The 22,116-nt window shown below is 40.0% G+C and overlaps 1 protein-coding gene and 1 non-coding gene across 3 annotated transcripts in view; both read right to left on the reverse strand.

Annotated features, from left to right (window-relative positions):
- The window catches only part of PLCL1 (phospholipase C like 1 (inactive)), a 369,733-nt gene that overhangs the window by 101,718 nt on the left and 245,899 nt on the right, over nt 1-22,116 (reverse strand). The gene's annotated exons all lie outside the window — the stretch shown is intronic.
- TRNAY-AUA (transfer RNA tyrosine (anticodon AUA)) lies at nt 2,008-2,079 on the reverse strand. The gene has a single exon. It is a non-coding gene; the product is annotated as a tRNA-Tyr (tRNA).

Raw genomic sequence — 22,116 nt, forward strand, 5'->3', positions numbered from 1 at the left:
TTCTAGTCTTATGTCTTCTCACTGTCCCTATGCTGTTTTGCCCCCTGATCTGGGGACTTCTGTGGGGCTCTGTGAATTTTCAATATTCACAGACACAAGCAAATCTGTCCATCTAACATATGCTACTGGTCATGCCGAATAGTCTCCAGGTGGGTAAACCAGTTGGACACAGCTGAGTGACTGAGCATACGATGAGCAGAGGCAGACTAGGGCAGACATAATGCGCAGCATCTTCTATGTGTCATAGAGAAGCTGGTGTTGGTTCCTGGGCCAGAAAGATACCTGCCCAGCCTAGTAATGACTCTGTCTCCATATTCTTCCCCATGCCCACGGTCCCCTGCAGTCATTTGTTCCAACAGTTCACACACCTGAGGATAAATGGGTGCTCTTTTGTCTGCAAAACATAAAGACTTTCATTCAGTCTTTGCTTTAACTTAGTTACAATGTTACAGAAGGAAGTACCATCTTAAATGAGTCACCATACAACTTTGGTATATTTTGGCAAGACTAAGATAGTACTCTTCTTGTAGGCCAGGAAGCAAATTTTGCTTAAATTTTCAACCATAAGACTATGAAAGGAATGAGGTTAGTAGGAATCAACAGCTTCTTAGATTTGGTAGTCAAAATTATAGTTACAACATTTTAAGTGTAGCTATGTCTTAAATTGTGGCTAAATCATCAAATAGAGAGTAAACACACAGAAAGTTCATTGTTATTTGCACTGTAATATGGACAAAATTAACATCCAAAAGAGGATAAAATGGACAGATTTTAAGTTGCAAGCTAACCTGTAAATCATTGAATTAAGGAATTCAGTCTGCTGGTTAAAGCAGAAAACTCTAGTCAGGAAATCTAAACTACAAACTAGCTACAATGAGCCAGAATAACATGAACAAACAAATATAAGGTACTGTAACGGGAGCTCCGGAGAAGGTAATGGCACCCCACTCCAGTACTCTTGCCTGGAAAATCCCATGGACAGAAGAGCCTGGTAGGCTGCAGTCCATGGGGTCGCGAACAGTCAAACACGACTGAGCGACTTCACTTTCACTTTTCACTTTTATGCATTGGGGAAGGAAATGGCAACCCACTCCAGTGTTCTTGCCTGGAGAATCCCAGGGATGGGGTCACGTAGAGTAGGACACGACTGAAGTGCCTTAGCAGTAGCAGCAGCAAGAGGAGCTCACAAAGATAAGGATTTTGTTTTTGTTTTGCTCATTGCTCCATCTTTAGTATCTAATATTATTACAGTAACTTCTTATTTTCAAGTTTATTGCCTGTCTCCCAGAGCTCCCTGAGAGTAGATGTCCCTAGTACCCAGGGCCATGCCTGGCATGTTGTAGTCACTCGATAAACACTAAATAAAAGCTTGGAGAAATCCCTTTGTTGTTGTTTAGTTGCTACATCATCTCCAGCTCTTTGAGACCCCATGGACTGAAGTCCACCAGGCTCCTCTGTCCATGGGATTTTCCAGGTTAGAATATTTGGGTAGGTTGCCATTTCCTTCTCCAAGGGATCTTCCTGACCCAGGGACTGAACTCACATCTCCTGCATTGGCAGGTGGCTTGTTTATCCCTGGACCACCAGGGAAGCCATAGCTGTATGCTATGATTATTATTATTAGCTTACTAGGCATTTACTATACTGCAGGCACTGTACTAAGGGCCCTGCCTAAGAGGTAGAAGCAAGATTTGAACCCAGGCATTTGATGCCTGGGGTTCTTTCTCTTTAACAGCTATTCCTGGAGTTCAGTTCCATGAGACTACTATCTCCATATAATATTTACTTTCTACATGATCATTGAATTTTTGCATTCAAATTGGCGTTTCTTTCTCATATCATGAGAAAAAAAATACTACTTCATGAGAAACTATGGAACAAAGTGAAAGTGAAGTCGTGTCCGACTCTTTGTGACCCCACGGACTGTAGCCTACCAGGCTCCTCTGTCCGTGGGATTTTCCAGGCAAAAATACTGGAGTGTGTTGCCATTTCCTCCTCCTGGAGATCTTCCCTAACCAGGGATTGAACCTGGGTCTCCCGCATTATAGGCAGATGCTTTACCGTCTGAGCCACCAGCGAAGGCTGTGGAACAAAGCCCATGTTTAATGTGATGACCATATTTCTTTCTTGGGATGCAACTAAATGTACAATTATCACATTAGTCACATATGTAAGGAGAGCAGGTAGCAGTGATTTTATCCTCAACTGACACGGGAAACAGCTCTCAGATTGGTTTCTCCATTTCAACATTATTTGCTTCTCTTCAGTATCTAAACTTACAGAATCTTGACAGTAATGATTCAGACAAAGCATGCAGATTAATCGATGCTATCAGACTCATGCATCCAAGTGACCTTTCTCTTCGCACACAGTTAACAGCTTGTTTTAATAGATTCACTTTGTATTCCTGAGTTGAATTCAGATGATGTGTTTTACTAAGATGTGGCTATTCCAGCCAAGTTATTATTTTGCTGACTGTTCACCCCTCCCGACTCTTTTATTGGCCTACTCTCTTCCTTTTGTTTCTGCCTCTCCTCCTCAGTTTCCATCTGTATTACATGTTTAAACATGGTAGCTTATATTGCACTTTACAAGCAAAATACATATACATATATTTATGCATAATGTATGCAAAAACTTATTTAAGTATGCACAAGAAAATTATAAAAAGAGAAAGAGAATAAACCTAAGCACTACTAAAAACTATAAAGAAAGTTTATAAAAACTATAAAGAAGGCTGAGCATTGAAGCACTGATGCTTTCGAATTGTGGTGTTGGAGAAGACTCTTGAGAGTCTCCTTGGAGAGCAAGAATATCAAACCAGTCAGTCCTAAAGGAAATCACCGCTCAATATTCACTGGAAGGACTGATGCCAAAACTGAAGCTCCAATACTTTGGCCACCTGATGCGAACAGCCAACTCACTGGAAAAGCCCTTGATGCTAGGAAAGATTGAAGGCAGGAGGATAAGGGGGTGACAGAGAATGAGAGAGTTGAATAGCACCATCAACTCAATGGACATGAGTTTTAGCAAACTCTAGGAGACGGTGAAGGACAGAGAAACCTGGCATGCTGCAGTCCATGGGGTCCGAAAGAACTGGACAAGACTTAGCAACTGAACAACAAAGCTTCCCAGATAACAAATAGGATTAGAACTCAGATGTATCTGGTTTCAAATTTGCATTCTTTCTACTACATCCTTGGTTCCCAAAGTATGGTGCTTGCCCTTACCTTAGTTGTTCAAAGTTAATACATTTTCCTGTTGTGAAGACATGAATAGACAGACCAGCAAAGGCTTTACTTCTGTGCATTTGAAGTTGAAAGGTAACTTCTGATTTCTTTACTTTTAAGGAAACAGGGGTGAGAAAAGCTGACTAATGGTCTTTTTTTAAAGGACTCAAATCCAGTAGGATATCAGAAGCATGTGAGCTGTCAGCTGTCAGCCGCAAATCACTCCTGCACTTGTACGTGGAGAGGGCACATCTCCCGCTGGTAACGTTACATGTAGCCAGACACCTTGCCCAGGCCTGCTAAACTGACACTCTCGCATATTGGGCTTAGCGTGGCCCAAACCATGGCTATAGATTGTGACAGCCCACAGCTCCCCTGACCACGCACATTTCTGGAGTTCCTGCAACATGAACGCCCTTACACCTCCGTGTCTCCTGCCTGAGTTTTATCTATTGCGCAAAGTCTCTGCATGCAAAACATAGAATTCAGAACCAGTCCCAATTTCCTCCAAAACCATACATAAATAAACGTTGTGACTTACTTCAGATTCTGAGTATATGTGTCCTGGGCCAAAAAGGCAGGGATAGTCACTGATAGACATTTCACTGGCTCCAACCCCGTTCTCCATGTCCTCTCTCCATGTTTCCTCTCTAAAAGCTAAAACTGCTGCTGCTGCTGCTAAGTCACTTCAGTCGTGTCCGACTCTGTGCGACCCCATAGACGGTTGCCATTTCCTTCTCCAATGCAGGAAAGTGAAAAGTGAGAGTGAAGTCGCTCAGTCGAGTCCGACTCTTCGCGACCCCATGGACGGCAGCCTACCAGGCTCCTCCATCCATGGGATTTTCCAGGCAAGAGTAATGGAGTGGGGTGCCATTGCCTTCTCCAAAAGCTAAAACTACTTTCTTCCAACTATGTACACAGGCCCTTCGGGTCTTTTCTTTCTCTGGTAAGCAAACTACACCTTTCTTCCCAAACACAAGGCCTTACTTTGGTAAGAGAACTTATATTTGTCAGACATGGTTAATCTAAAGACTTTTCCCACCTCATGACATGTAAAACATACAAATAAAAATCAATTTTACTGGTATTATACACAAAACAAACAGCTAGGTTTTCCAGAAAAAAATCTTGATTCTTCATACATTCTTTTTAATAAATGAGGTTTGTTAAATACAAACTTCTGGTTTTCTTTTCACACATTCTGTCTTTTCATACATACCAATTCTCAACAGAAAAAAATATTTGTTAGGCTACATCGTCCATTTTCATAGTTAATGCATTCAGAGGAGAGACTTTGTTGTGCCCAAAAGGCTTGAGCTGGTCTCAGGTTTGAGCTGGCTAAATTCAAGTAAGTGTGGGGGGGCAGCCTTCCAAATTGGAGACCTGCTTATCCAAAAGGGAGAAATGCTGTTGAGATTGTTCGGGATTAGTGATTGTAAGCACTGAGCTAGAGCTCACAATTGGTGTTGGAGGTTACAGGTGATGAAATGTACATATTAATATACTCAGGATTCTGTTATGTTAGTCCTCAAAAATCTTCAAGAAAAAGATTTTTAAAAGTCACGTCATGCTCTATCATCTGTTTTTGCATGAGAATGTAATTCGTATGATTTTAATCCTGTCTTTAGTTAGCCTGATAGAAGAAAGTTACTAGAATGGAATAAAATGGAATAAAGCAAAATAAAGCAATCACATGTCTCAGTCATTATATTTGTCAACTAATATAGTCACAACCTGAAAGTACAGGGTTATTTTATTTGGTGGGACTCTGAGTTTAGGACTCTGAGCCCAGGAAACAGTATCTCAGTACCTCTGAGAAAACTGCTCCAAGGAGGCAGAAGGGGAAGTCTGGCTATATACAAGTTTGCAGCAAAGGGAGCAGGCAGTCTGAACATAAAAGATCAGGTATCAAGGAATTTAGCTTTCTATGTATGGGAAGATGCTAGCCTCTGGGCTCACTGAATTTATTCCTTTCATATGCACCTCAGCTATCTGGGCCAATCTTGTTTCCTTGTTCACCTTGCTTCTTGCATTCCCCCAGCTCCTCAGCAGTCACTGTGGGGGGCGGCAGCAGCCACTGGATCACAGCATTGGGAGCCCTCATTCACATCTGGAGGCCAGGAATCGCTGATGGCTGTGACATTTCTTATTTATTAATATGGCAGGAGATATTTTCATTTTACATACTAAAACTAAAGAGAATAAAGAATTTTTTTTAAGTGAGCCATACAAAATATATATTGGGGTAGTAAAACAACCATTTTTCAGCTTGTTAGGACCCTGGTACAGAAATGTAGACCATCTGCTTATACAGAGTATAATTAAGATATTTAACTTTTAGTATTTTAAAATATTTCCTTAAAATATTTTTTTAAATGCTTAGGCCAGTTTGGTAACTGAATGCGCTTAAGTTTACAGAATGGTTCATTTTATTTCTGAAGTGCTCCCCTGTGGTTTGACTACAAGATTATATTGCTTAAATGTGTCAGAACTCATGGTAAAATGAGTGCTTCCTCCTTCACAGTAGATAGCTTGAAAAGGAATATACTTAATTCAGGATGCAGTCTCTGCTTAAAGGCATTTTTTTAACTAATAGTAAAGCAAAATTTGTTAGTAGAATTACAGGAAAACAATGTCAAACTATGGAAAGGCATAGAAAAGAAAGTAAAATTCAATGAATATCACAAATTATAAAGATACCACTATTAATATTTTAACAACTATCTTTCTAGACACGTTGTTTATGCAAACATGTAAACAAAAAAATCACAAAAATGCCATCCTACTATATATGTGGTTTCATTACCATTTTTCTTTCCACAACATACCATAAAAATCATTCAAAATAAGCAGTTTTTTAAACCACATAATATTTATTTAAATACCTCTTTGAGAGGTATTTTGGGGGATTTTTCCCCTGATTTTTCATGATTATGAATAACACTGCAACAAGCTCAATGCATTTTCAGAACAGCATTTCAGAATTCTTGTCATATGCAAATATACATCCTCAGTGTTAAGAAACTGCACTGCGCTGAGTGCCTTTTTCCTTGGAAATGTCCAAGTCTTTCAAAGCCAGGTCTGGTTAATAAAAGTAGCACTATTCCTGATTACACCAGCTGTGACTGATGGAGGAAATTCTGTGGAGTTCCATTCATCATGTGCTTCTTGGGAGGCAGCACAATAGAGAGAAACAGGCACAGACTTTGAGCCAGGCAGACCTATTTTTTTTTTGTTTGTTTGATAGGTAATTTTTATTGAAGTATAGCACATACACAGAAAAGTGCACGAATTCTAAATATACATATTGATGGATTTTCACAGAATACACTATGCAGTCAAAACTGTAATTTTCTTCTCCTTTTAAAACTGCTTTCCTATTCACCGCGTAATCTTGAAGAAATCATCTGTCTGAGCCTAAACGGGGCATGATAATACCTCCCTTAAAGATACTAAATGCATACAAATGTATACTAGGCTAAATGTATACAAAGCTTCTAGTACTCAGTAAATAAATGAGTTTCCTCCCCATCTCTCCCCAAACTGGGAAGCATGTTCTGGCCGTATTCCCAACCAGCTCATTCTCTCCTTTAACCTAAAGCCATCAAAAGCCTAGAATACCTTGCTCTCCTGACTGCTTGAATTACAAGTCTCTCCATTGCAAAATGAGTCCTTAATAATGTTCGTGAGGAATACAATCACATCAAGGATCCTAATTTAGCACCACAAGGTATTAACCAGTAGGAGATAAAGAAGCTCATCTCCATTAAGAAAAGTAGTTGTTAAAATGACTCGCAAGTTTAATTCCGCTACTTGCTAAGTATTATTAAAAATATAAAGAAAAGCAAAGCACCCTGGGTTTCACCAAGGCACCCACACACGCCAGGTGCAACCTTACTTAGCAGATCTGTGTGTCATATTCTCAAGCACAAAATCTTGTTTTATTCAAAAAGTCAAAATCGAGGATAGTGGGTAGCAATGAATGAAACTGAGCTTGTTTTTTGCCATTGCTGCTAAAGCCATCCAAGGGTTGAATGCAGTGTCCTCAAGTCCAAATGAGAGCAACATCCAACAATTCCACCATTCTATCTTATCTGTGAGGCCTCAACCATGACTCAGGGGCTACTCTGTGATGACAACATTTAGTAATACAGAAAGCAGACTGTCAAATGCTAATAGTCACAAAAGCAAACAGATAGCATAAAAGCTTTAAAAAAAAAAAAAAACAAAATAACAGCTACTAAGGTTTGAATCTTCCTATGTGCCAGGCTCTCTGTCGTGTAAGTTCTTTGCACACTATCACTTTATTTTTCCCTCGCAGCAGGTCTTTGCAGAGGTTTTCTTATCTCTGTTTTGCAGGTGGAAAAATGGAGGCTTAGACAGATGAAGTTACCTGTCCAAGATCACACAGCAGAGATGACAGGAGATCAAGCCAAGGCCAAGCAGAGACTATTGAGTATTTAAGCCTGGGTCTGCTGGACTCCAAAGTTTTTGTCTCTAAAAGCCAGATGGCCAAAAAGTTGCCTTTGTCCATCTTGATTTTTCATACAAAGTGTTACACTCTTTGCCTGATGTCTACAGCAATTTTTAAAAAAATGAATCTATCCCTTTGGGGTGGGAAAACACTTCAATTTTGTAAGGATAGGAAAAACTGCCTTAACCCAAAGACTTCTTTGATGAAAAGTTTTGTTGCTAGAATTTTTCTGGTTATTTTGTTTTTAATTAGTAATGAGATAAACAACATGAAGACAGGGAAATGTTACTGAAGTGGTATTGTCTGTAATAATTTTCTCCATTTCTTTGAACACTTTTAATTTCAAAATTTCAGCAGAGACATCTTAGTGTAACTAGCACTCCGTCTGAAGCCAAGAAGTGGTGGAAATTTCATATGGAAATTTTAATAGTCCCTTTCTCTCCAAAGCCAATTATTTTTCTTTCCTACTTGGAATTAGCCCATCCCATTTGACTTCCAGCCATGAGCTTGGAGGTTGGTTGGAAAGCTGTAATGAGCAGAGGCTGACAGCATGTCAGGTTCCATTGTGTTTGTGTGACTGTTGATCACAGTAATGAAACAAGGATTAGCTTTGTCCTTATCACTATAAATAAATGTGATCTTATGACAAGACTGGAGCCTTCATCATTTATTAAAAAGGAAAGGAAAAAATGTAAAAGTGGCTATACAACTCTTATCATGCAATCTGCTTGCTCCCTGAGGTCAGCAGTTGACTTTAAATGTTATATTATTTATGTTGTGAATTAAAAGTTTTATTAATGGAAGCATCAATCCAAGGAAAACCATGCTCCATCTCACTATATTTTAGAGGACAGATCATAAATAGTTTTCTCCAGCCAAATCTAATTCACTCAGAATTGGAAAAGACCATAGAAAACAAAAGATTAGTTTGGGAAATTATAGAATATTGATGCATTTAACATTCAATTCAATTGAATCAGTTATTTAATTAACTGGAGGTTATCTGGAAGTTAGATATACTATGACGTTCCAAGGACATCTGGAATCTCTCTCTTCCTCTCTCTCTCTCTCACACACACATACACACACACACAAACACAGCGGCTTCAACCAGTAGTTCTTGAGGTTCGTGAATGTCATGAGTTTAAGAGTTTAAATCCACTGGTTTGTGCATTCTTCAGCCCCTAGTTCCTACAAAACAGGAAACATTACACTTGCAGAAGGCAGGTCAGAGCACTAACTCTTTCTTCCCAGAACCTTCGACCTGCACAACGTGACTGAAAGTAGCTGGGAAGAGAGTTTGGGAAGGACTTCCTGTTTGTCTTCGTTTATTAGACTCTTCTCTTTTCCAATACACACACATAAAACACATCATGAATGCCACATAATGTGCTGACTCTGATTTGCCAGGATGATTTTATGTTTGTTTTCCATCTGAGGTCATTTCTTAATATATCTAGACATTGCTGCTGAAGACACAGGCTTGTTTCTGTCCCTCAGAGACCATTTTCCATAATGTCCCCACACAGTGAGGAAGTGGATTCCAGCCTGCTGTAGCAACGCTGACCATCCCCACCGTGAACTATCTTAACCCATGAGGAAATTAAAACTTCAAGTGTCTGTTGTTTTCTGTTTATTAAGTCTGGATGTAAAAGCTGGTCCCAAAAATGCTTCTCAATTCCTGCAGGCCATTTGGAGGTCAATTTTTATCTCCTCCCACAGCACTCTTCTCAAAAACGCTACACAAGCAAGAGGAACAGCCTGCTTACCTCAGTCTCTTTGGTGAGGAGCTGCTGCCCAACTGGCAAAGATTAGGTTCTGAGCAGCCACCCTCCAATTCTAGTCCCCAGAAAGGTTAGCGTGACAGGGCTGGGGTCAATGAAGTTGGAGAGATGGGTCCAGGGTGCTCACGGCACCAGAGCGCTTTCCCTTCTGAGCCATTCACTGCTCTCCTCTCTTCCCTCTGAACTCCGTCCCTTTCCCTTTCTCCCTCATATTCCTATGAGTGAAATTACGAAGTTGCCTCTTTGACGTGCTTGACACCAAACCTACAGCTTTTCCCCAAAAGCCAGCTCCTCTTTCAAGGCCCATCTCAATCGTAGCAGTTACCACTAGTTGAACGGCCTGATTTCTCCTGACCATTGTTCTTCAGCTTAGTTGAAGTTGACTGTGGTTCACAGTGAGATTGTTGAAATGGATTGAATCAATAAAAGTCCACTGAGGGGGGAAAAAGGAAACACTCCAAGTGTCCAAAAGAGAGGGACTTTAACATGGGACTTCATATACACAAGTGCTGGAAGAGCTGAGAAACCAAGGGCAGACAGTGAGGCAACACAGAGATTAGCACAGTAGGCAGTTATTCCGCTCCCAGACAAGGAGGACGCGGTGTTACCAGAACCCAAGGGCCGGAGCCACGGAAGAAGCCAGAGCCACAGTGGGCTCGTTTTGCAGAGCAAACAACATAGCTGTAGACTCTCCTAACAGCGCCTCCCACTGGCCAGAACTGGAGCTGCCACATCAGCCAGCAGGGGTCGAATCCTCTGCCATGCAGAGAAGGGGAGCGGGAGACAAAGAGCAGATCTCATAGCAAAATGGCCAAGAACCAACTCATGAGCTAAATACACTCTAGTTAGTTCCCACAGTTAATAACTGATACCCTCATTCTGGTGGTGGTTTAGCCACTAAGTCATGTCCAACTCTTGCAACCCTATGGACAACCCTCCCAACTCCAGGCAACAATGCTAGAGTGGGCTGCCATTTCCTTCCCCAGGGAGTCTTCCCAACCCCGGGATCAAACCCACGTCTCCTGTATTGCAGGTAGATTCCTTACCGCCTGAGCCACCAGGGAAGCCATCCTCACTCTATATTCTAGAAAATTAAGTCTCAAGAGGGTAAGTAACACACTGGGAGTCAAATGGGGCAGCCAAGATTTGAACCTCGATCTCCCCAACTCTAAAATCCTTTTTCTTCCCCCCCCCCCCGACTGCTTTCTGTTGCCAGTAACTCTTCAGCTATAATATTTACACCAGAATGGGATATAGTCTTAAAGTATAAACAAGCATGTGAAGTTTTGAATAGAAAATTCATTATTTATGATTTTTCCTAATTAAATAAGAAAGTAGTAACATCTATAAACCATAGACTCATAAACACTTAAAATATAAAACTATAAAATGTTAACATTAGCAAGAGTTGGGTAAAGGGTATACAGGCTCTATCTATACTATGTTTATAATTTTTCTATAAAAATTATTGCAAAATTATTTTGCAAATAAATAATTTATCTGTTAAGACCCACTGAATGTTTAATATCTCCATCGACATGAAAGATCCATTTCTTTGTTCCTCTTGTTATCCATTTTTCAATCCCCCTTCCAATGACTTTATTCATTGTTCATAGCTTTCTTGTCATCCCTAATCCCTCAAATTGACTTCATTTTATGTTCAAGCCAGGAAACTTTGCAATTTGAGTTTGGAAGAAACAGATCACACTTAGTTTAGTTCCCACTCTCTATGGTTGTATCATATTAAAATGTTTCCCTTTCAAATAATTATACCGCATAGCACTTTCAAATATAACTACTTGAAGAAAACCAATTTTAGAAAATCAAAAATAGCCCACAAAGGTCACCTTTGTAACAATTGCTTAATCTAGGATCATGAAGCCTCTAAAGAGAGTTTCCAGATGTTCTCTAGCATATGAGAGAAAATAAAGGAAGAATTAGAAAAGAAGAGGCAAGGAGAGCAAAATGATGTTAAGAAGACAAAGATTTTGGAAGGAGGAAGGCTAGAAAGGAGTTTTTAATTCCAGTTCATTTCATATCAGCCAAATTGCCAAATGAATAATACCTGGTAGATGTTAAGTCTTAATTTAAATACCACCATCTAAGTCAAAGGAATATTATAAGGCCTATATTTTAAAATCTTCTCATGGCACACACCAGACAAAACAATCTTTTAACACTCTGCTTTATTTTTTTATTTATTTTTTTAATTTTTTAATTTATTTTTATTATTATTATTTTTTTCCAGTGGGTTTTGTCATACATTGATATGAATCAGCCATGGATTTACATATATTCCCAATCCCGATCCCCCCTCCCACCTCCCTCTCCACCCGATTCCTCTGGGTCTTCCCAGTGCACCAGGCCCGAGCACTTGTCTCATGCATCCCACCTGGGCTGGTGATCTGTTTCACCATAGATAGTATACATGCTGTTCTTTTGAAATATCCCACCCTCACATTCTCCCACAAAGTTCAAAAGTCTGTTCTGTATTTCTGTGTCTCTTTTTCTGTTTTGCATATAGGGTTATCGTTATCACCTTTCTAAATTCCATATATATGTGTTAGTATGCTGTAATGTTCTTTATCTTTCTGGCTTACTTCACTCTGTATAATGGGCTCCAGCTTCATCCATCTCATTAGGACTGGCTCAAATGAATTCTTTTTAATGGCTGAGTAATATTCCATGGTGTATATGTACCACAGCTTCCTTATCCATTCATCTGCTGATGGGCATCTAGGTTGCTTCCATGTCCTGGCTATTATAAACAGTGCTGCGATGAACATTGGGGTGCACGTGTCTCTTTCAGATCTGGTTTCCTCAGTGTGTATGCCCAGAAGTGGGATTGCTGGGTCATATGGCAGTTCTATTTCCAGTTTTTTAAGAAATCTCCACACTGTTTTCCATAGCGGCTGTACTAGTTTGCATTCCCACCAACAGTGTAAGAGGGTTCCCTTTTCTCCACACCCTCTCCAGCATTTATTGCTTGTAGACTTTTGCATAGCAGCCATCCTGACTGGCGTGTAATGGTACCTCATTGTGGTTTTGATTTGCATTTCTCTGATAATGAGTGATGTGGAGCATCTTTTCATGTGTTTGTTAGCCATCTGTATGTCTTCTTTGGAGAAATGTCTGTTTAGTTCTCTGGCCCATTTTTTGATTGGGTCATTTATTTTTCTGGAATTGAGCTGCAGGAGTTGCTTGTATATTTTTGAGATTAATCCTTTGTCTGTTTCTTCATTTGCTATTATTTTCTCCCAATCTGAGGGCTGTCTTTTCACCTTACTTATAGTTTCCTTTGTAGTGCAAAAGCTTTTAAGTTTCATTAGGTCCCATTTGTTTAGTTTTGCTTTTATTTCCAATATTCTGGGAGATGGGTCATAGAGGATCTTGCTGTGATTTATGTCGGAGAGTGTTTTGCCTATGTTCTCCTCTAGGAGTTTTATAGTTTCTGGTCTTACATTTAGATCTTTAATGCATTTTGAGTTTATTTTTGTGTATGGTGTTAGAAAGTGTTCTAGTTTCATTCTTTTACAAGTGGTTGACCAGTTTTCCCAGCACCACTTGTTAAAGAGGTTGTCTTTTTTCCATTGTATATCCTTGCCTCCTTTGTCAAAGATAAGGTGTCCATAGGTTCGTGGATTTATCTCTGGGCTTTCTATTCTGTTCCATTGATCTATATTTCTGTCTTTGTGCCAGTACCATACTAACACTCTGCTTTAAACTAAGAGAGTTCTATCAACTATTTTCTTCTTGTCTTTTTATTATTTCTAAGTTTCCCAAAATAGTACCTTTGCTTAGATATTCATTTTATACACTTAAATAAAAGATAATTTTTTCTTTTCTTTTCTCCCCACTCCCTGCTCCCAGGAATGCTAGAGAGATAAAGGATCTTTAAGCATCTACATATTAGTCATGCTACTGGCAAATGAAAAGAGTTATTTTTCCTTTTCTGGTAAAGTTTGTTTTTCCACAAGTCTCTAATTTCTTCCAAATCTCACCTACCATTATCTACATATGATAATAACCATGAAGAAAAAAAGAGGAAAAAAACACAGGCCTTGGCAGACAGAAGCCCTGAATATTAAGCTGCAGCCATTTACACGGCCTGGTGAGGCAAGTGTGAGCCAGAAGCCTTTCCACATCAGACTGAACACGGCAGGAGGCGATTCTCAAATCACAAGCCTCACTTCCTCACCCCTCCCTAAACAGCCCAGCCTGGGAGGCCCACACTCACCCAGGTGCTGGGGTATTCATCCTTGTCCAAGTTAGTCTTACAGTTTTCTTACAAGCTCTTCCAGGACACAGTGACGCTGGGTGATAGATGTGCCCAGCAACTCTTCATATTTACTAGTTTTCAGTTACAAAAAGACAGGCTTTCTTGGCATCCTCTTACTCTCTTCTCTGCAGAATCTTTCGGGCTCCCAATCCATCATTACTGGCACAGCCCCACCCACTTTCATTGTTCAATAGAAGGTGCCATCTATCAATATTTTTGAAGCCAGGGATGGTGTGACCTCCACACAGTAGTAAACTGGAGGTGCCAAGTTTCACTCAAACAGTGTGAAAGATGCTGTGATTTACAGCCATCCTAATGAGTTGGAGATTTCTGGACCTGTAAGCACCTGCTGCTTCCACAGCATCTGCCAAGTCTACTGCCACATCCTGGGCTATTGGACAGCACTCCCTTCCCCCTAGGAGAATTTATGCTTAAACTACATTGGAAGCCTTCCTGTGTGCCATCCACCTTTCTTAAGCAGGCAACACTCTTAGGGAAAGTCCATTTGGGGAAACAACAGAAAGAGTCCTATCTTTGCTTTTTCTCTTTTGCTCTATGACTGCTCTCAACAGATTCCCAACTAGCCTTACAGTGAAATAAAATCAGGAGGTAATTTTGTTTATTTACTACTTGTATCCTATCTTCTTCTATAAAAAGTTTTGAGGAAAGAGCCAGAAAGCTACAGGTGCTGCTTGTTTAGGGAGATTTATGCTGTTGTAGTTTAGGCACTTGATGTTCCTTCCCTCCAAGAATGTGATCTGTCACCAGTCACAACTAGGAGCAAACAAATCCTGGACACTCCCAAACCATGCAGATCTGCTCATACCGCCTCAGGTAAACGTGACGGAATCAGAAACCAGGCTGACCAAAACGGTGCCTTAGTTCCTTTATGTTCTGCCACCCACCCACCTGCTCCCTTTCCCCACGCTTCTAGCTGCTCAACTAATATACCAACTGTACACACAGGCCATTCACTCCATCCAAGTTCTTCTTCCACATGAACCACGCTTATTCAAGTCCCAGAGTCACCCTCTTATTTCGCTATCAAACCAAATGCATACTCTTCTCAGAAACTGAGACAAAATATAATGTTCTCCACAAAGTTCTCCCAGTTAATCCAGGTCACTTTTGATTCCTATGGCACTGGTAGCTGGTACAGTGTGACAAAACGCTTCTACTCTACAAGGTTCTTAATCTGCTAATATGCTCATGAAAGACTTATATAAAGTGAATGGGTGCTTCACTCTCTGATTTCCACCTCCCTGTTCTGTACAGACCTTTCGATATAGAATAGAAAGATCCCCATTGTTTAAAGCTGGAACCCACTTTATTATAATGCAAGAAAGTTAAGGTACAAAACTAAATGCAAATGACACAGATTACAGATACAACATCCTGAGTTGCTCGAGCTTGCAGGTAACTTTATAATTGCTTCTAGGGTTCCTTCCAAGTTCCCCCTTTTCTCCCCGGTATGGTTATTTTTCTTGACTCCATTTAGTCCTTGAAGACAGAAATTCACTAGGTTTTGAGCCCAAGTCTCCCTATCTGTGTTACTCAAATTAGGTTCCTAGAAGCAGTTGTGGGGGCATCCCTATATATCAATCACAAAAATATCCTAACTGCCCTTTCCAAGCGCAGAGTCAGGAAAGCCTAGTTCATCACACTCTCTGACTCTACAACTTCTAGAAAAGTCCCAGACTCATTTAGAACTCTGGCTAACCTGTATCTAATCATATAACTATGTGCAAAAGGCTGTTGCTCCCATTTCTAAGCCATAAAGTCAAAAAAGTTTCTAGTATATTAGTGTGCTCACATTGTACTTTTGAGAACTCTGGCTCTGGCCAGATTGAAATAATTTTCAATTCACATACATTTACAATACAGAATATAGAAGGATTGTTTTTTGGTGTTTTTTTTTTTTTGCTACCATCACACGATTAGTCCTTGGTTATAAAGTGTTTTATTTTCCTCTGGTTATTTCATTTATATATGTCTTGTCTGAAGAATTCTCCAAGGAAATGAACAGGCTTTTCACTTCTTTTCTGTCTTTCTGAGCATCTTGGTATTTCAATTCTAAAGAAATTGTATGCTGTCAGGTTTAAAAAATGCTAAGGGAAGGGAAGGTCTTAGTTTGACTTAAACTTGGAGTTGACAAATTTTTTCAGAAAAAAGCTAGTCAGTATTTTAGGCTTTTGGTGCATATAACTTCTGTTGAAACTATTTAACTCCGCCAGTGTAGTATGAAAGCAACCATAAATAATACGTAAATAAATGAATGTGGCTGTGTCCCAATAAAGCTTTATAAAAACGGGGTCGACCACACTAGGTCTGCAAGTCATAGTTTGTCAACCTCAAACCGAAACTTGTGAAAACATCGCAAAAGACAAATGATATATACTAGCACTCCACCAGTAAACACTGTAATTCAAACTCAACTCCACAAAAAGTTGCTAATTAAATTGAAATTAAGAGTAGTAAGATATACATATATACCTCAGTGAAGCGCTCTATCAAATTAAGTGGTACATTTCTGCCCTGATACATTTGTGCTCACCTCCTTACATCCCACTTCATCCCTGAGCATTTTATTCCAGAAATAATTGTAACTAAACTCAGTTAGGCAGTTATGCATTATTACAGACAATTCTTAATCTGTTTTTATGTTTCATTTAAATAAATCATTTCCTAAGCAAATGTCGATGTATTAAAAAATTAACATTTGCGTCTTTGGCAGACTCATTGGTTTCTGACTAAAATTCATTATGCCAGAATGCACAGCCATGAATATATTCCCCCTTCTCTCCCACTCCTAGTTACTTCTCAAGTGCTTATATTAAATATAAGTCAACACAAAATGATTATTCCTTTTCATCCTCAATTTCAAAATGGAAATTCTATAAAGCAAAAGGAACTGACAGACAAAATATTTCCAGAGTTAAAACAATAGTGAAAATATCCTATGTAATACTAATTAAAACAACATATCCAACTTACAAAGAGTTCAAATTTCCACTTAAATAATGTAACATGTCTCATATTCTCTACTGCCTAGGATTCCTAGCCCTCAAAAAACTAGAATACTAAATGAGACTCAGTAAAAACTGGGAAATTAAACCAAATCTGACTTGAATAGTCAGTTGATTCACTTTAACAGACATTTGATTTCCACTAGAAAACATAATGCAAAAAAACAGACACAAAGGAAAATAATCTGGCAACATGAAAGAACTCATTACCCAAAATTAATTCCTATATTTTGGGCTGTAAGTAAACAAGCATAACCAGGGTATAAAACTAAATTTTATCTATACTTAGAGTTAATCCTAAAAGGAACTTAGTATAACTCATAATAGAGTTAAATCATCATCCAAAGACTGGGGGGCAATGGGGGCTATACTCACTGCAATCACTTTTTTCCGAGTAGACAGCAGGGGTTGCAAGCTAGTCAGCCTTTCCATCTCCCATAGAAATTCAGCTTTCTGCCACCTCTTCTGTTGCGTACTTTTCTTCTAACACCCTTTCTTGCTGACTTTAGAGTTTTCAGAAAATGAAACTACATATTAGAAGTGAACTGACCGACTGAAGCGGGAAACAAAGGTATGTTTAACATGATTTCGGTTTCAAAAACCCTTCGCCCACCAAAAAATAAGCAAATAATGGTATTCTCCAGGAAGCTGGAGCAATTTTTACTTTTTCTCTTTTTCTCTATTTTTCAAATTTTCTGCCATGATAATGCTTCACTTCTGCAAATCAGAAGAAAATAAGAGTCTAAAGACCTAGTAAGGTCCTCATGAGTTGCATCTTTCATTTCTATTCCTTACTGTGTATATATAGTTTTTACATTTATAGTTTTTTTTTTTTACAGTTATAGTTTTTATATAATAAAACTGCTGCTCTAATACATATCTGGAGGAAGAAATGGCAACCCACTCCATCTTGCCTGGAGAATCCCATGGACCGAGGAGCCTAGCAGGCTGCAGTCCGAGGGGTTGCAAAGAGTCAGACATGACTGAGCAACTGAAAACGCATGCATAACACATACATGAAAATCAATCCCAATATAGAGAAATGATCCCTTAATAAATTAATATAAACCTGAGTTTCACAGGATTCCTCCTGAGCTGAAAGTGAAGGTCCTTATATAGCTCAGTTGCAGTGTGGAGGTAACACCAGGAACTCATGTCATAAGCCAGCTGCTAATTCCTTAGTGTGCTTTTTAAGAACCTTGTTAAAAATTGTGCTTCATAGAGATTAGCAGAAGACACGCTGGAAAGGATGGCAGGTTTCAGCCACACTGTCAGAAACTCCAGGCTGAGTCCACCAGGAGTATAGCTGAATACGTGGAAAGGTAAAATACTGCTGGAATTGGAGCGTCAATGCTTTTTATTTCATATTTAGGATGTCTTACCTAAGTGACATACAGCTTGTTAGATTTGTGCCTAACTTATACTCAGCCTAAATTGTATTTCTAAGTAAATAATACACCAGTACATTTTGAAACAGCATGTAATTTCATCCAAGTGATTTTTTTTCTTTGAAAAAAAAGAAAGAAAACAAATTAAACTTCTATTCCTAACAAGCCGCTGTGTCCAAGCACTAAAGGTAATATTTACCCCTAGCCACCTGGCAGTCCCGCTCGGCATTCGAGATCCACATTTATTCTCCTCAGGTCCTTTCTTGGCCTCTTCCCCCCATCACACCCTCCACATCTGTCTGTGACCTCTGGAAGGCCCTCCCCGTTTCTGGACTTCTCACCCTCTTCCCTCCCCAGGAACACTGCTCTAGACTCTCTGACCTTTGCTACTCTGCATGCAATCTCCACCCAGTGCTGGATCTCCTTCTCGGTTTCCAATTCTCTGCTAAGGACCCAGCTGAGAAAGAAGACACAGTATCAGGCAGCCTTGCCCTTGACAAGGATGGTTGTCACCTCACTTAGGGTAGGCCTGTTGATCTTTGCACAGATGCCCCATTCACACACATCCTCACAATAGCTGCTCCAGAGTTAATCCCTCCCAAGTTCCCTCATCACTTCTCCCCACCACCATCCCAGCTCCTGACACCTGATGTCACCTACCCTGTGGAGACAGACACAACCAAGTATATTTGCTTACAGCTATTAACACTGGCCTCCAACTTCAGAGGAGTGTCTGAATCTCCCTAAAAACAAAATATTTCTGTTTTGATGATCTGTCCATTGGTGTGAGCGGGGTGTTAAAGTCTCCTACTATTATTGTGTTTCTGTCAGTTTCTCCTTTTATGTCTGTTAGTGTTTGTCTTATGTATTGAGGTGCTTCTATGTTGGGTGCATAGATATTTACAGTTGCTATGTCTTCCTCTTGGATGGATCCCTGGATCATTATGTAATGTCCTTCCTTATCTCTTGTAATCTTTATTTTAAGGTCTATTTTGTCTGATATGAGGATTGCTACTCCAGCTTTCTTTTGCTTCCCATTTGCATGGAATATATTTTTCCATCCCTCACTTTCAGTCTATGTGCCTCTAGGTCTGAAGCGGCTTTCTTGTAGACAGCACACTGGAATATTACTCAGCCAGAAAAAGGAACGCCTTTGAGTCAGTTCTGATGAGGTGGATGAACCTAGAACCTACTATACAGAGTGAAAAAAGTCAGAAAGAGAAAGATAAATATCATATTCTAACATATATGTACAGAATCTAGAAAAACGGTACTGAAGAATTTATTCAAGGGCAGCAGTGGAGAAACAGACAGAACAGACTTAGGGACATGGGGAGAGGGGAGGAGAGGGTGGGATGTAAGGAGAGAGTAACATGGAAACTCACATGACCATGTGTGAAATAGAGAGCCAGCGGGAATTTGCTGTCTGGCTCAGGAAACTCACACAGGGGCTCTGTACCAACCTAGAGGGGTGGGGTGGGGGGAGACGGGAGGGAGGGTCAAAAGGGAGGGGATGTATGTGTACCTATGGCTGATTCATGTTGAGGTTTGACAGAATACAGCAAAATTCTGTAAAGCAATTATCCTTCAATTAAAAATAAACTAATTTAAAAAATAATAATAAAGAAATAAAATATTTCTCCAACATCACCAATAACCTTATTTTGCTGGGTTGGAAACTTTCTACTACTTCCTTCCTGGTTTCTGATCTTTTTAAAACCATCTTTTGGTAAGTCTACTACCTCTGTAAGAATCAGCCTTCTCAATCTCCAGTTTTTTCAATGGATAGTCTTTCTCTACCACCCTTGGTTTCTACTCCCTTCCCTTCCCACTTACAACCCCCCATCTTCTTCCCAAATCCAGGCAGCTGATGTGTGTGTGGCTCTCAAGTTGGCAGAGATTCCTTTCCTGGAAATCATTCATGTTCTGCTTTTACCAGATTCACTTCTCTCCTCAGTCTTCACTTTCCTTGATTTTTCTAGAGCATTAGATACTGATGATGATCACATTCATCCAGGCAACATGCCTTTCCTAAATGCCCCATCAATGCCTTTTGCTTTGATGGCATTGAACCCTATTTAATCTTCAACCTTGTCTTATCTACTTTCTCTGTCTCCATGTTTATACTACTGACCTCTGTTCTTCCTCTCAACTCATAACTGGAGATATTGTTTAATACTTTTCGCTCTGTCCACATCCAAGGTCATAGGCACCCTACAGACCACTTGAATTTAAATGCTCTGTTTCTAAACTGTTAACTGAACATTTCCACCTGGATGTCCCATCATCATCCAGACCTCAATATGCCTTAAAAGAGAATTCATTTTTATCATATCTGCATATTGTTAAGGTGGTATGGCTATCCCACTAATTTTCCTGTTTAGAAACCCTGAAGTTCTGTGGCTTTCTCTTAGAAATGCCTGCGTGCTGTCTCTCCAGTTGTGCCTGACTCTTTGTGACCCCACGGACTATAGAGGAGGCTCCTCTGTCCATGGGATTCTCCAGCAAGAATACTGGCGTGGGTTGCCATTTCCTCCTCCAGGGGATGTTTCCGACCCAGGGATTGACACTCCATCTCTTCTGTCTCCTTCATTGGCAGGTGGGTTCTTTCCCACTAGTGCCACCTGGGGAGCTCCCAGCTTCCAGAGATGTCTGCCTCCCTCCTATTCCCCTTGCCGTAAGTCTTGTACAAAATCTCTTCATCCCAGGTCTATTTTGCTATGACACCCACCTCAATTTTTACCCCTTTCAATTCACCTTGCACACTATTACAGATTAGTCATCTTAAAATAATGTCAAAACACCACAAGTAACTTTTAAAAACTGTGACTTAGAGTGCTATAAAATATAAAATATAAACAGAGTTTGACTTTTCTCACATAATAGGAAGTCCAAAAGCAGGCTTCTCTTGGTATAGGTAAAGCAGTTCGGTGGTGTTAGAGACAACACCTCTTAGCCTTTTCCTGGTGGTAGCAAAGTTGCCATATGGCTCTAGGCTTTATATGTTCATTCAAGGCAAGGAAAAGGGGAAAGGGAAGTTCCTGCATGTTATCATAAACATGTTATCACATTTAAAAAGCTTTTCCATAAGTGCCATCAACTGTCTTCACGTTGACCAGAATGAGGTCACAGGGTTGTTTTATTTGCAAAGGAGGCTGGGAAATAGAATGTCATGAGTGGATTAAACCAATCATGAGCCGTCATTTGAGGACAGGCACAGAAATGAGATTCATTTATCAAAGAAGACTGGATGCTGAAGCTGAATCACCAATACGGTGGCCACCTGATGAGAAGAGCTGACTTACTAGAAAAGACCCTGATGCTGGAAAAGATTGAAGGCAAAAGGAGAAGGGGGACGCAGAGGATGAGATAGTTAGATAGCATCACCAACTCAATGGACATGCATTTGAGCAAACTCCGGGAGATAGTGAAGGACAGGGAAGCCTGGTGCTCTACAGTCCATGCGGTCTCAAAGAGTCGGACACAACTTGGCAACTGAACAACATCAGAGAAGAAGGGGGGGATGCCCAGCTTTATTTTTTCATTCCTCCTGCATACTGAGCCTGTCCTCCGGCCACCCTGGCCTCTTCTCTCAGGGTCCCAAACAGGGCACGCTCACCTTTACCTTGCCACCTTTGCTCCCTGTATTGGGACCATTTTTCTTCCATTTCTGTCTACTTGCCAAATCCTATTCATTCTTCATGGTTCTGCTCATATTCCATCTATTCCATGACACACAGAATCTACAATGATTTCTTTCTTGAAAGAACACTTTTATTCATTCATTCACTCATTCATTCATCCATATTCACTATTGACTTACATGTGAGTACTACACAGTTGAACATTTAATTCTTGTTCTTTAGAACGTTTCTTCTGACTTGGCTTAATTTCTCTACAATATTATATCCAACACAAAAACATGAACTGTGCCT

Source organism: Dama dama, chromosome 8 (genome assembly GCF_033118175.1).
Source record: "Dama dama isolate Ldn47 chromosome 8, ASM3311817v1, whole genome shotgun sequence".
In the NCBI taxonomy this organism is placed as follows: domain Eukaryota; kingdom Metazoa; phylum Chordata; class Mammalia; order Artiodactyla; family Cervidae; genus Dama; species Dama dama.